Source organism: Chrysochloris asiatica, unplaced genomic scaffold (genome assembly GCF_000296735.1).
Source record: "Chrysochloris asiatica unplaced genomic scaffold, ChrAsi1.0 scaffold00026, whole genome shotgun sequence".
Lineage (NCBI taxonomy): Eukaryota > Metazoa > Chordata > Mammalia > Afrosoricida > Chrysochloridae > Chrysochloris > Chrysochloris asiatica.
This window is the reverse complement of record NW_006408544.1, coordinates 13,881,169-13,893,636: the sequence shown is the minus strand read 5'-3', so window position 1 is coordinate 13,893,636 and position 12,468 is coordinate 13,881,169.

The window sequence follows — 12,468 nt, the reverse complement described above, 5'->3', positions numbered from 1 at the left end:
CCACCTCAGGAGAAAACAATATGAGGAGGTTTCAAAAGTTGAAAAATTCCATTACTTTTTAACTCCCTTCTTCCCTCGGACTTTTTGAAGACTTCTTGTATGTTCGTTTCTGTAAACCTCGGTTTCTCATCTGTAAAATGGATACAGCAATACTCCCCAAAGTAAGATGTAGAACATTGTCCTTATAGGCTATGTCAATTGACCTTGATATCATCTGGGACTATGGTTCTGAGCCCCAGGTCCAGCAACTCATTCTCTCAAGGTGTTTGGTTATATCTAAATAGTTTATATAATGTTGCCCACTTTATGGTCTATCACATTCCTGGATATATTTGCAGCAAAAGTAAAAACGTAATATATATATATATATTTGTGGCTCTGCTCCCACTCTTTCTCCTGCACCTGCTCAGCCTATCCATGTGTGTCTATCCATGCATCTACTTGTTGTTAAGTGCCATGGAGTCTATTTCGACCCATAGCAACCCCGTATAGGGTTTCCAAAGAGCAGTTGGTGAGCTTGAACCACCAACCTTGCAGTTCAAATGGATTTGCAGTCTGGCACATTAACACACAGTGCCACACCAGGACTTATAGATCACCATTATTACAAGATTCTGCATATAACAATATTCACCTTTGTTGTCTTTAACACTTACACTTCTCTCAATATTTTTCCCAGATTCCAAAATTTTTGCTTTTCTCCTTCTAATTGTATATTGCCTTCCCCTTAATTCAAATCAACACGTGTCTACCTTCTAGCCAATAATTTACCCTCTCCTCTCCTTTTATCTCTGATAGCCATCAAAGAATGTTTCTTTTACTGTAGAAAGCTTTTCCTGACTTTTTACAATAGTGGTCTCATAAATATGTGTCCTTTGTGATTGATTAATTTCATTTAATATAATGTCCTCCAAGTTCATGCATGTTATCAGGTGTTTCACAAATTCATCGATAGCCTTTGTGTATATGTACCACACTGTGTTTAGCCATACTTTCACTGATGGACAATTAGGTTGTTTCCATCTTTTTTACTATTATGAATAGTGCTGTGATGAGCATGGATGTACATATATCAGTTCATGTAGCAGCTCTTAACTACTCTAGGATAGATCAAGTAGAGAGATTGCTGGGACATGTGGTATTTCTATTTCCAACATTTTAAGGAAGCACCATATCATTTTCCTCAGTGGTTGTACCATTTTATAATCCCACCAGCAGTGTTTGAGGGTTCTAGTCTCTTCACACCCTTGTCCACAGCATTTGTTGTTTTCTGAGTTTTTGTTTTTGTTTTTGTTTTTTTTGAACTTTGTTATTAATGTTGGGGTGAGATGGCATCTCATTGTTGTTTTGATTTGCATTTCTCTAATAGAGCCCTGGTGTGGCACTGTAGGTTAAGCACTGAAATGCTAACCACAAGGTTGGCAGCCCACATCCACCAGCTGATCCTCAGAAACCCTATACAGAGTCACTATGAGTTGGAACCAACTTGATGGCACTTACCAACAATGAGTTGGAACCAACTCAACAGCATACAACAGCAATTGCTTGAGCATCTCTTCACGTTCATTGGTTGCCCGAATCTCTTCTTTGATGAACTGTCTCATCACAACCTCTGCCCATTTTTAAATTGTACTATTTGTCTTTTCTTGCTGACATGTTGAAGTTTTCTATAAATTTTGGGATTAGTCCTGATATGTCATTGCCACAAATCTTTTCCCAGTCTGTGGGTTTGTCTTCTGCTGTTTGTGTGTTTTGTATATTCATACCATGCCTAAGCACGTCCCTATTTTTTCATGGATGATTTTTATAGTTCTATGTTTCACGTTTAAGTCTTTGATCCATTTTCAGTTCATTTTTTTATATAGTGTGAAATATGGGTACTGTTTTATTTTTCTTAAAATGGACATCCAGTTTTGCTAGCACCATCTCTTCCCCCGTTTAGTGAGTTTTGGCTCTTTGCCAAAGATCAGCTATCCATAGGTGAATGAATTTACTCCTAGTTCTCAATTCTGTTTCATTGGTTTATGTGCCTGTCACTGTACCAGTAGCTACCAGTACCAGGCTGTTTTGACTACCACAGCTATGTGCAATAGGTTTGGAGGACAGGAAGTAAGAGGCCTCCTACTTTGTTCTTCAGTAATGCTTTGTTTATCCTGGATCTGTTTCCTTTCCATATAAAGTTATAAAGTTGGTGATTAGTTTTTCCACTCCTTTAAAGAATGATACTGGAACCTGGTTTGGGATTACTATAGGTCTGTACATACAGTGGAATATTACTCATTCGTAAGGAGAAATGAAGTCCTAATACATGCCACAACATGGATGAAACTTGAAAAAAAATATGCTGAGTGAAGTAAGTCAATCATAAAAGGACAAATACTGTATGATTTCACTCACATGAAATAACTACAATAGGCAAGTGTAGCAATTAGTTTTATAGTGGTTATTAGGGGTTGGTGGGAAGGATGGGAAAGTCATTGTTTAGAAAGCATCAAATTTCTGTTTTTGGTGATGGTAATTTGGCAATGGATATTAGTGATGGCTGTGCAATATGATTAGTGTAATTGATGTCACTAGCTTTTACATGTGAAAAACATTAAAAATTATTAAACGCTAAAGGGTAGTTGAAAATTTGGACAATGAATAAAGAAGGTTGTTGAAGAATTGATGCATCTGAGTTATAGTGTTGGAGGAGAATATTAAGAGTAATATGAAATGCCAAAAGAACAATCTGTGTTGGAATAAGTACAGCCAGAATGCTCCTTCAGAACAGTTTGGCCAGACTTCATCTCTCATATTTCGGACAGATTATCAGGAGGAGCCAGTACCTGGAGAAGGACATCATGCTTGGTAAAGTGGAGGATCCGCCAAAAAAGGAAGACCCCCAGCGAGATGGATTGGTGCAGTGGCAGCAACAATGAGCTCAAATGTAGCAGGGATTTTGAGGTTTTGTTTTGTTCTGTTGTGAATAAGATCCCTATGAGTTGGCACCAACTCAGCAGTACCTAACAACAACAACAAAGGGTAGTTGATGATGAGGATGCCATCTACAACCATGGGATAAGGCTTCAAGGGAGACTTTGGAACTGAATCTAGGCTTAAAGGAAGAGAAAATTTGGCTAGACAAATACAGGATATTTCATATAGTAAAAGCAGGCAAGAAGGGAGAGTGGGAAGGAGATACGGCTTGCCAGCTCATTGCGGTTGGGCTGTAATATTGTTCATAGGTCTCCTCCTAGGTCTCCTATGAATATATTCCAACAGCTCTCAATTTTTAGAGCTACGAACAGTGGGACATGATGATATGACAGCAGGAGAGCAGACCTCTATTTAGTAAGTACTTTTATAAAGGAAAAGAAACCAATATTTATTGAGCATCCACTATGTGTTAAAATAGCTCTAGGTGCTTTGCTGTGTCATTTACTTCAACAGCTCCTCTGAGATTCCCAACAAGGAAACAAAGAATTAGAGATTTTTAAGTGATTTGCTCATGATTTCACAGTCAGAGGCAAATTTAGGTTTCAAATTTATATATGCCCAATCTTAATCCGGAGTCCTGGCATAGCACTGTGGGATAATGCACTGTACCACAAGGTCGGTTTGAACCACAAGGTTGGGGCTTCAAATTTACCAGCCACTCCTTGGAAACCCTTACAGGGTTGCGGTGAGTCGGAATCAACTCAAAGGCATATAACAACAACAAATCTTAATCCAGGGTTACTATGAGTCCCAATGGACTCGGCAGCACTTCACAACAACAAATCTAAACCCACATTCTTTTCACTATAACTTTCTATTATTGTTGTGAAGTGCGTTGAGTGTGTGCTGACTCGTAACAACCCTGAAGAGGGTTTCTGAGGAGCGGCTGATGGGTTTGAACTGCCAATCTTGTGGTTCAAACCTACTTTGCAGTCCAGTATATTCCTACAGCACCACCAGGGCTCCTTCTATAAAAAAGTGGATATCCAAAGAAATTTTAATCTTATATATGTTTGGGAGCACAGTAGTTCCATAAGATAAGCACTGGACTTCGGTCCACAGTGTCTGCAGTTGGAGACTGCCAGTCGCTCCAGGGGAGAAAGATGAAGTTTTCTGCTCCCTAGAGAATGTAAAGCCTTAGAAACCCTATACAGGGTCACTGTATGTCAGAGCCTACTCGATGGCATTAAACTACAGCATGTGTTAGTTTATTGTCAGAAACTAACCGTTTCTGGTGTTTTTGGCATCTGCTGACATTGAAAATGATAACCAAATGACACCTGCAATTTCAGTATTTGCCACCAGGTGATGATAGAACTCTGGTCCTATCAGAATTGTTAAGTGCCAACAATTTGGTATCCACTCAGAGCTATTCAAGGAAGAGCTGGTCAATTTAAGAGGAACACTGGTAGTGTAGTGGTTATGAATCGGGTTGCTACCCTCAAGTTCGGCAGTTCAAAACTACCACCCATTCTGTGGGAGAAAGATGAGGCTTTTTGCTCTCGTGAAGATTTATAGCCTCAGAAACCCTGTGCAGGGTCACTATGAGTTGGAACCAATTCAGAGATGTTATGCACAACAGAATGAAACCTTGCCTAATCTTCGGCCAACTCACAACTGTTGCCACACTTGAGACCATTGATGCTGCCACTTTGCCAATTCATCTCGCTGGGGGTCTTCTTCTTTTTCTCTGACCCTCCACCTTACCAAATATGATATCCTTCTCCAGCGACTGGTCCCTCCTGACAATATGTCCAAAATATGACAGACAAAGTTTGAACATCCTGGCCTCCAAAGAGCACTCTGGCTGCACTTCTTCCAACACAGATCTGTTTGTTCTTTGGGCAGCCCATGATAGTTTCAATATTCTCCTCTAACACCATACCTCAAATGCATCAATTCTTCTATCATCTTCCTTATTCACTGTCCAGCTTTCACATTCATATGAGGCTACTGAAAATACCATAGCTTGGGTCAGGCGCACCTTAGTCCTCTTTGCTCTTCAACACTTTAAAAATGTCCTGTGCAGGAGATTTGCCTAATGCAATACATCGTTTGATTTTTTTGACTGCTGTTTTCATGAGTGTTGATAGTTCATCCAAGAAGAATTAAGTCCTTGACAACTTCGATCTTTTCTCCATCGATAAGAATGCTATCTATTGGTCCAGTGATGAGGATTTTTGTTTTCTTTACAATGAGATGCAGTCCATACAGAAGGCTGTGGTCATTGATTTTCATCAGTAAGTGCTTTAAATCCTTGTCACTTCACCAAGCAAGTTTGTATCATCTGCATATTGCAGGTTGTTAAGGAGTCTTCCTCCAATTCTGATGCCATGTTTTTCTTCATATAACCCATCTTTTTGGATTATTTGCCCAGCATACAGGTTGAATAAGTATGGTGAAAGAATACACCTTGTTGCACACCTTTTTTTAATTTTAAATCATTCAGTGTTCCCATGTTCTGTTCGAACAACTGCTTCTTGGTCCAGGTACAGATTCATTATTAGCACAACTAAGTGTTCCAGAATACTCTTATACTTTGCAATGTTGTCCATAGCTTTTCATGATCCACACAATCGAAAGCCTTTGCAAAGTCAATAGAGCACAGGTAAACATCTTTCTGGTGTTCTCTGCTTTCAGCCAAGATCCATCAGACATCAGCAATGCTATCCCTCATTCCATGTCCTCTTCTGAATCCAGCTTGAACTTCTGGAAATTCCCTGTCAATGTATGCTTACAGCCATTTCTGTATTAGCTTTAGTAAAACTACTTGCATGGGATATCAAAGATATTGTCCGATGACTTCCACATTCCATTGGGTCACCTTTCTTTGGAATGGGCACAAATACGGCTCTCTTCCAATCAGTTGGCCAGATTGTTGTCTTCCAAATTTCTTGGCATAGATGAGTGAGTGCTTCCGGTGCTGCCTCACTTTCTAAAAAGATTTCAATTTTTATTCTATCAATTCATGCTGTCTTGTTCATTCCCAATTCTTTCAATGCACCTTGGACTTCTTCCTTCAGTATCATTGGCTTTTGATCATACGTTTCCTCTTGAAATGGTTGAACATTAACCATTTCCTTTTAGTACAGTGACTCTTTGTATTCCTTCCATCTTCTTTTGGTGCTTTCGGCAACATTCAATAATTTCCCCAGTTAATTCTTCCATAATGAAAGTCAAGACTTGAATTTTTTCTTCACTTCACCAAGCTTGAGAAATGCTGAGTGTGTTCTTCCCTTTTGGTTTTCTGACTCCAGATCTTTGCACATTTGATTGTAATATTTGACTTTGTCTTCTTGAGCAGACCTTTCAAATTTTCTGTTCAGCTCTTTTACCTCCTATTTTTTCCATTTGCTTTAGCATCTCCATACTGGAGAGCAAGTTTCAGAGTCTCTTCTGACATCTATTTTGATCTTTTCTTTCTTTCTTGTCTTTTTAATAACTTTTGCTTTCTTCCTGTATGGTATCCTTGATGTCATCCCACAACTCTTCTGGTCTTCAGTTTTTAATGCTTAATGTATCAAATCTGTTCTTCAGATGATCTCTAAATTCAGGTGGGATATATTCAAGGTCATAATTTGGTTCTCATGGACTTGTTTTCATTGTCTTCAGCTTCAGTCTGAATTTGCATATGAACAATTGATAGTCTGTTCTACAATCTGCCCCTGGCCTTGTTTTGACTGATGATATGAAGCTTTTCCACTGTCTCTTTCCACAGATGTAGTCAATTTGATTTCTGTGTCTTCCATCTGGTGAGGTCCATGTGTATAATCATCCCTTATGCTCTCTAAAGAAGGTATTTGAAATGAACAAATTTTTGGTTTTGTAGAAGTCTATCATGTGATCTCCAGCATCATTTCTATCACCAAGGCCATATTTTCCAACTACTGATCAACCTTTGCATTCCAATCACCAATAATGATCAATAAATCTTAATTGCATGCTTGATCAATTTCAGATTGAAGAAGTTGGTAGAATTCTTCTATTTCATCCTCACTGACTTTAGTGGTTGGTTCATAAATTTGAATAATAGTGGTATTAACTGGTCTTCCTTGTAGGCACATAGATATTATCCTATCACAGACAGCATTGTACCTCATGACTGATCTTGACATGTTCTCTTTGACGATGAATATAACACCATCCCTCTTCAATTTACCATCCCTGGCATAGTAAACCATGTGGTTGTCAGATTCAAAATGGCCAATACCAGTCCATTTCAGCTCACTAACGCCTAAGATATCAATGTGTATGCATTCTATTTCATTTTTGACAATTTCCAATTTTCCTAGATTCATACTTTGTACATTCCATGTTCTTATTATTAATGGGTGGCAGAGAGGATGCCTGATCTTTAGATGGAATCCTTTACTATAGCTCCAAGACAATAATCTTATACTTTCAAATTTTTATTTATCAAATTTTAACTGTGAACATAATTCCAAATGTAATCAATCACAGATTGTAATCAGTGAATGGTCATTGCTACTTTCACACAGTACTCTGACCTTTGAAGATAGAAACTGTATGCTATTTGCCTTAGAATCCTAGCACATAGAATATCAATATCTGCAAATAGTGCACTCTCAATTGTTGTTGTTAAGTGCTGTGGAGTCGGTTCCAACTCATAGTGACCCTATATGGAGTTTCCAAGGAGCCGCTGGAGAGCCTGAAATGCCGACCTTGCAGTTCAAACTGACCTTGCATTTCAGCACATTAACCCATAGCACCACATCAGGACTCTGGCCTCTCAATAGAGGAACATAAATTATTGGTTTTAAATATTTAAGAAAAACTTTGAAACCAAATGCTTAGGGAATAGTTATTGGATACTTCATGCATTAATACCTAACGTTCTTTACTGAGGAACCCATTATGTTGGATTAATTCAAAAAGCCCTTTCCTGGGACTGGTCATCAGCAGAAAGAATTGATCAGCAACACACAGCTGCTTTTCTCTCAGGGGTCAGGCACTTCCCTTTTGCCTTCCCAGGACAGTCTACATCCACTATAAACCCTGCCCTGCTCAGTAGCCTGGTTTACCTTTTCAACCTTCTTATGCCCACAAAGGTTGCTTCCTTTCTCTGTGGGAGGTGTAGAAAAATGTGAAAAACAAGAGAGTTATTCTATATAGCTGTCAGAAAAAGGCAACTCTCCACTTGACCCTTTTTAGTTCTCTCTCTCTCTGACACTGAAGCTGGGGAAATGTTTTAACTACTTTTAAGCAGAAGAGTAAAGTTACACATTAGTGCTGAGTAGCTCATTTTCCTTAGCAACCCCTTAGCAACAGCAGCTTTAAGTTCAAAATACCTACTTGAAAAGGATCACATCCTTAACAAAGATGAGTATACTTTTTTTTAATGTAAGGCTTTTGAACAGAAGTTTTAACATTACAACCTCCAAAGTCTTGTAGGCTACAAATACCTATTTCATGCTAACCTTCCTTTATGATATCATGTTGCAACCAAATGATGATGCTTTGTGCTATAAAATTCCAATCTCTAGTCATAGTCTCAAATTATTCACAAATGCATAACTCTTTTGCTTTTATTAAATCACTTTTGTTGTTGTTCAGTGCCATTGAGTTGCTTCCAACTCACAGTGACCTTGTATAGGGTTTCCAAGGAGCAGCTGGTAAGACTGAACCTTGCCATTCAAACCAACTTTGTGGTCCAGGGCTTTATCCTACAGTGCCACACCAGGACTCCAAATTACTTTTAGTCCTAGGTTATTATAGAAATTACATAGAAATTCTTTTTTAAAAGTTATTGATATTGATCTCACTACTTAGTTTTCTCCCTTACTGAGAAGCGTGAATAACTAAAACCAGTTTTAAAAACCTATGTCAGGAAAAATATAAAACAACATAGGCAGACTGACTGTTACTACAAGAACAAGCAACTTGCTTGCCCAGGAAACATCAAGGCAAGTGGTTGGGTTCCCTCAATGCAAACCCCCTTCCAAGACTAAGACTCAATGGGAATACACGCTGTGATTGGTGACTACCATGCTGGACACGGATAAGGGGAAGTGAGGGAAAAACAGCAATGATGCGGTGAGCTAAACCCTACAATGTTCAATAGGCTTCTGTGAACCCGGGTGAAGACCTGGTTGGCCAGCAGTGTGGCAAGACCTGGGGACTCTTGGGCCCAGAGTCAGTGACATAGCCACAGAGGACTAGAGTGGAGAGTGAAGCATCCAGCTGATAAGAAGAGAGGGCATATGCATAAGAACACCCACACTTGCAGATAATACCCACTTATCCTGGCTTCAGTGACTGGATGATCAGAGCTCAACCAGAAGTAAAAAGAGGATGGCAAAAAAAAAAGTATTCTCATACAATTTGATGAACTTGACCTATACCTATGGAAGCTGTAGCTCAAAAGAGGGAACAAGTCCTTACAGCAAGAATCATTCCCACCCCCTCCACACACAGAGTAGACAGGGATGGGCAACTTGGACATTGGCTACCCAAAATGGGGGCGGGGGACTATAAAGGCAAGAAGTGACTGGCTTACAAGCTTTCAAGAGGGAACCTAGATCCAGAGGGCCTGGAGGAAGGTAGAATCTCCAGTGAGTAGTATTCAATCTGTCTAGGCGGGGCTGATGCAATGAAATGCAGACGGGTCTCTTGTGATACAATAGTGAATAATTGTTATCAGGACTGATTGTGAGGGTTGGAAATGTAAAGGTAGACGTTTTATAGCAAGGAGGGGAGTGATTAACTTTTCAGTCTAGGAGCGGTGGTCCCTAGGACCATCAAGGGAGAAGAGCAGAGAGCGGGACCCTACCCAGAGAAGCAGTGATGCCTGAAATGGAGGCATAGATGATAACGTGGAGCGATGGAGCAGCTGGAGACTTTAGATCCAGAGAGGGAGAGCGACTGTGTGCTGAAGACCTGGGGGGTATGGGGGTTGATGATGCATGGAGGGGATTGTAACCATGGCAATGAGACAATATACGATAGAATGAATGTAAAACTAATGTTCTCCCATGAAAACTATCACATAATTCACAATAAAACATTTAAGAAAAAAAAAAAAAAAAACTATGTCAGGGTTTTACAAACTGTGTTACATATAACCTAAAGTTCTGTGGACTCTTGGAAAATATCAAAAAAAGAATTTCAACTCTACTCCAACCTGATACTTACTGATTTCATTATTTGATATTTACCTTGCCCACTCCTTTATCCTTAAAATGGATCACAGAATAATCAAGCAATCATCATATTCTATCATTTTACATTTTCAGTGAAAGGAGAATGCTTGAAAAAGGCTCTTTTTGCTTTCAAAAACCCTGTGAATATAGAGTGTTTGTGTGTATGATATTGTGCATATCATTAAAACTTCCACTTGATCAAAATTTTTGAATCTTTTACAACATTTTAAAGGTCCCACAACTCAAATAATGTACAAATTCCAGTTTGAAATTTGCTCTTTTTTGTCAGCTGGTACATGAGTACCTTGGAGCACAATGAAACAAACCACATAAGGATTTAGAACAGTAATTTCAATGGACTTTGTCACCGTTAAAATTTTAATATAAAGTAACACCACACCATCTAAGTGTGCCAATTCTAAAATGTTGTTGCTGTTGTTAAGTGCCATATGGGTAGCTAAAACACACTTTTTTTTCTCCCTATATCTGTTACTTTGTATCAGTAGATAGCCAAACTAAGTTGTCTATGTAACATAAAGTTTTACACATTTTCATGTGTAAGAGTATTATATTCAGTGTATGCTCCACGTGTCTCAGTGAGAGAAAGATTCATTTAAAATCAGAAGGAAACACACAGGGGGAGCCAGTAGACCTCTAAGCCACTTCTATCTCTGCTACCAATATTTCTATGATGGAAGGCAAATAATTTCTCCTCTCTAGACTATAATCTTCTTCAGTAAATGAAGAAATAGAATTACTTGACTTTTAACTCTCTGCTAGTTCTAATATTGTCAAATCCTGGTGTTGCAGTAGTTAAAAGTGCTTGACTGCTAACCAAAAGATCAGCTGTTCAAAACCACCAGCTACTCCACAGCAGAAAGATGTGACTGTCTGTTTCCATAAAGAGTTAGAATCTTGAAAATCTACTTAAATCCTATAATGGTGTTATGAGTCAGAGGAAGACCCCTCAGCTAGATGGATTGGCACAGTGGCAGCAGCAATGGGGCTCAGGTGTAGCAATGATTGTGAGGTTGGCTCAGGATGGGGCAATGTTTCATTCTGTTGTACATAGGGTTGTTATGAATCGGTACCAACATGAAGACACCTACTAACAACAACAATGAGTCAGAACTGATGTAAGGGCAATGGATTTTGGCCAGTGGTGCTGTGGGATAAGCACTGGACTGCTAACTGCAAGGTTGGCAGTTCAAACCCTCCAGCTGCTACTTGGAAACTCTATACAGGCTCGCTATGAGTCAGAACTGACTTAACAGCACTTAACAACAACAATAATGTGTTAGAATTATAAATAAGTAGTTTTTAATTGGCAAATTAAATTTTCAGTAAAGCAAACTTCCTACCAACTTTACAGTATAAGTATGATGGCTCAAAGGAAATCAAACTTTTGAAGAGTAGAGATTTGAAAATCTCCTCAAATGAAGAGCTAAGCTAATATCATGTTCCTCCTATATCCAGTGTGGTCACCAGAGTTATTTTAATACAACACAGAACTGAAAATGGTTAGTGAAGATCATTGAAAGTACAGGATTTGGAATGCAGGAGTCAGGACCCTGAACTAGTCCCACAATAGTGCTTTCATCTTTAAAATGGGAATGGTGATAATAATGACTACAGTATGAGAATTCAATGTAAGTTGCATATCACAGGGTATGCATGACATACTGTTACATACTCAAAAACATTATTTATTGCATTAAGCTGAACCATATGAAATTGTTTTTATAGGTCAAAAGCAGTCAAATATTTTAAATTTCATATGGTTCAACATATGTTCTGACACTGTCCAGTCTAAAACTCCTTCCATGATCCTTATTGCTGATATTAAGTCCAACTATTCAGTAGGACAGTCAAGACTCTTTAAAATAAGACTCTCACTTAAGCTTCCTGTCTCCTCCGGGACATTTCCTTTCATATATACAGCTCTAGATATGGAGTCCTGGTATGGCCATACAGGATAGTGTACTGTACCACATGGTTGGTTTAAACCGCAAAGCAGGCAGTTCTAACCCACCAGCCAATCCTTGGAAACCCTAGACAGGGTTGCTATGAGTCAGAACTGACTCTACAGCACTTAACAACAACAGATATGCTAAGCTATACCCTGCCTTCTCTCCCTTCTCACTCATCCTTCAAGGTTTCAACCCCATTAAGCACAGTTAGTTTCTGAGTTATCAGAGTTTTATTATACCAGCTTGTTCTTTCTCTTTCCATAAAACTCCTTCCACAGTATCACCACAAGTTATTTACAGGTCTGTATCCTCTACCAATTTTCAAGGTACTTGAGGGCAAGAACTTTTCTTATTTACCT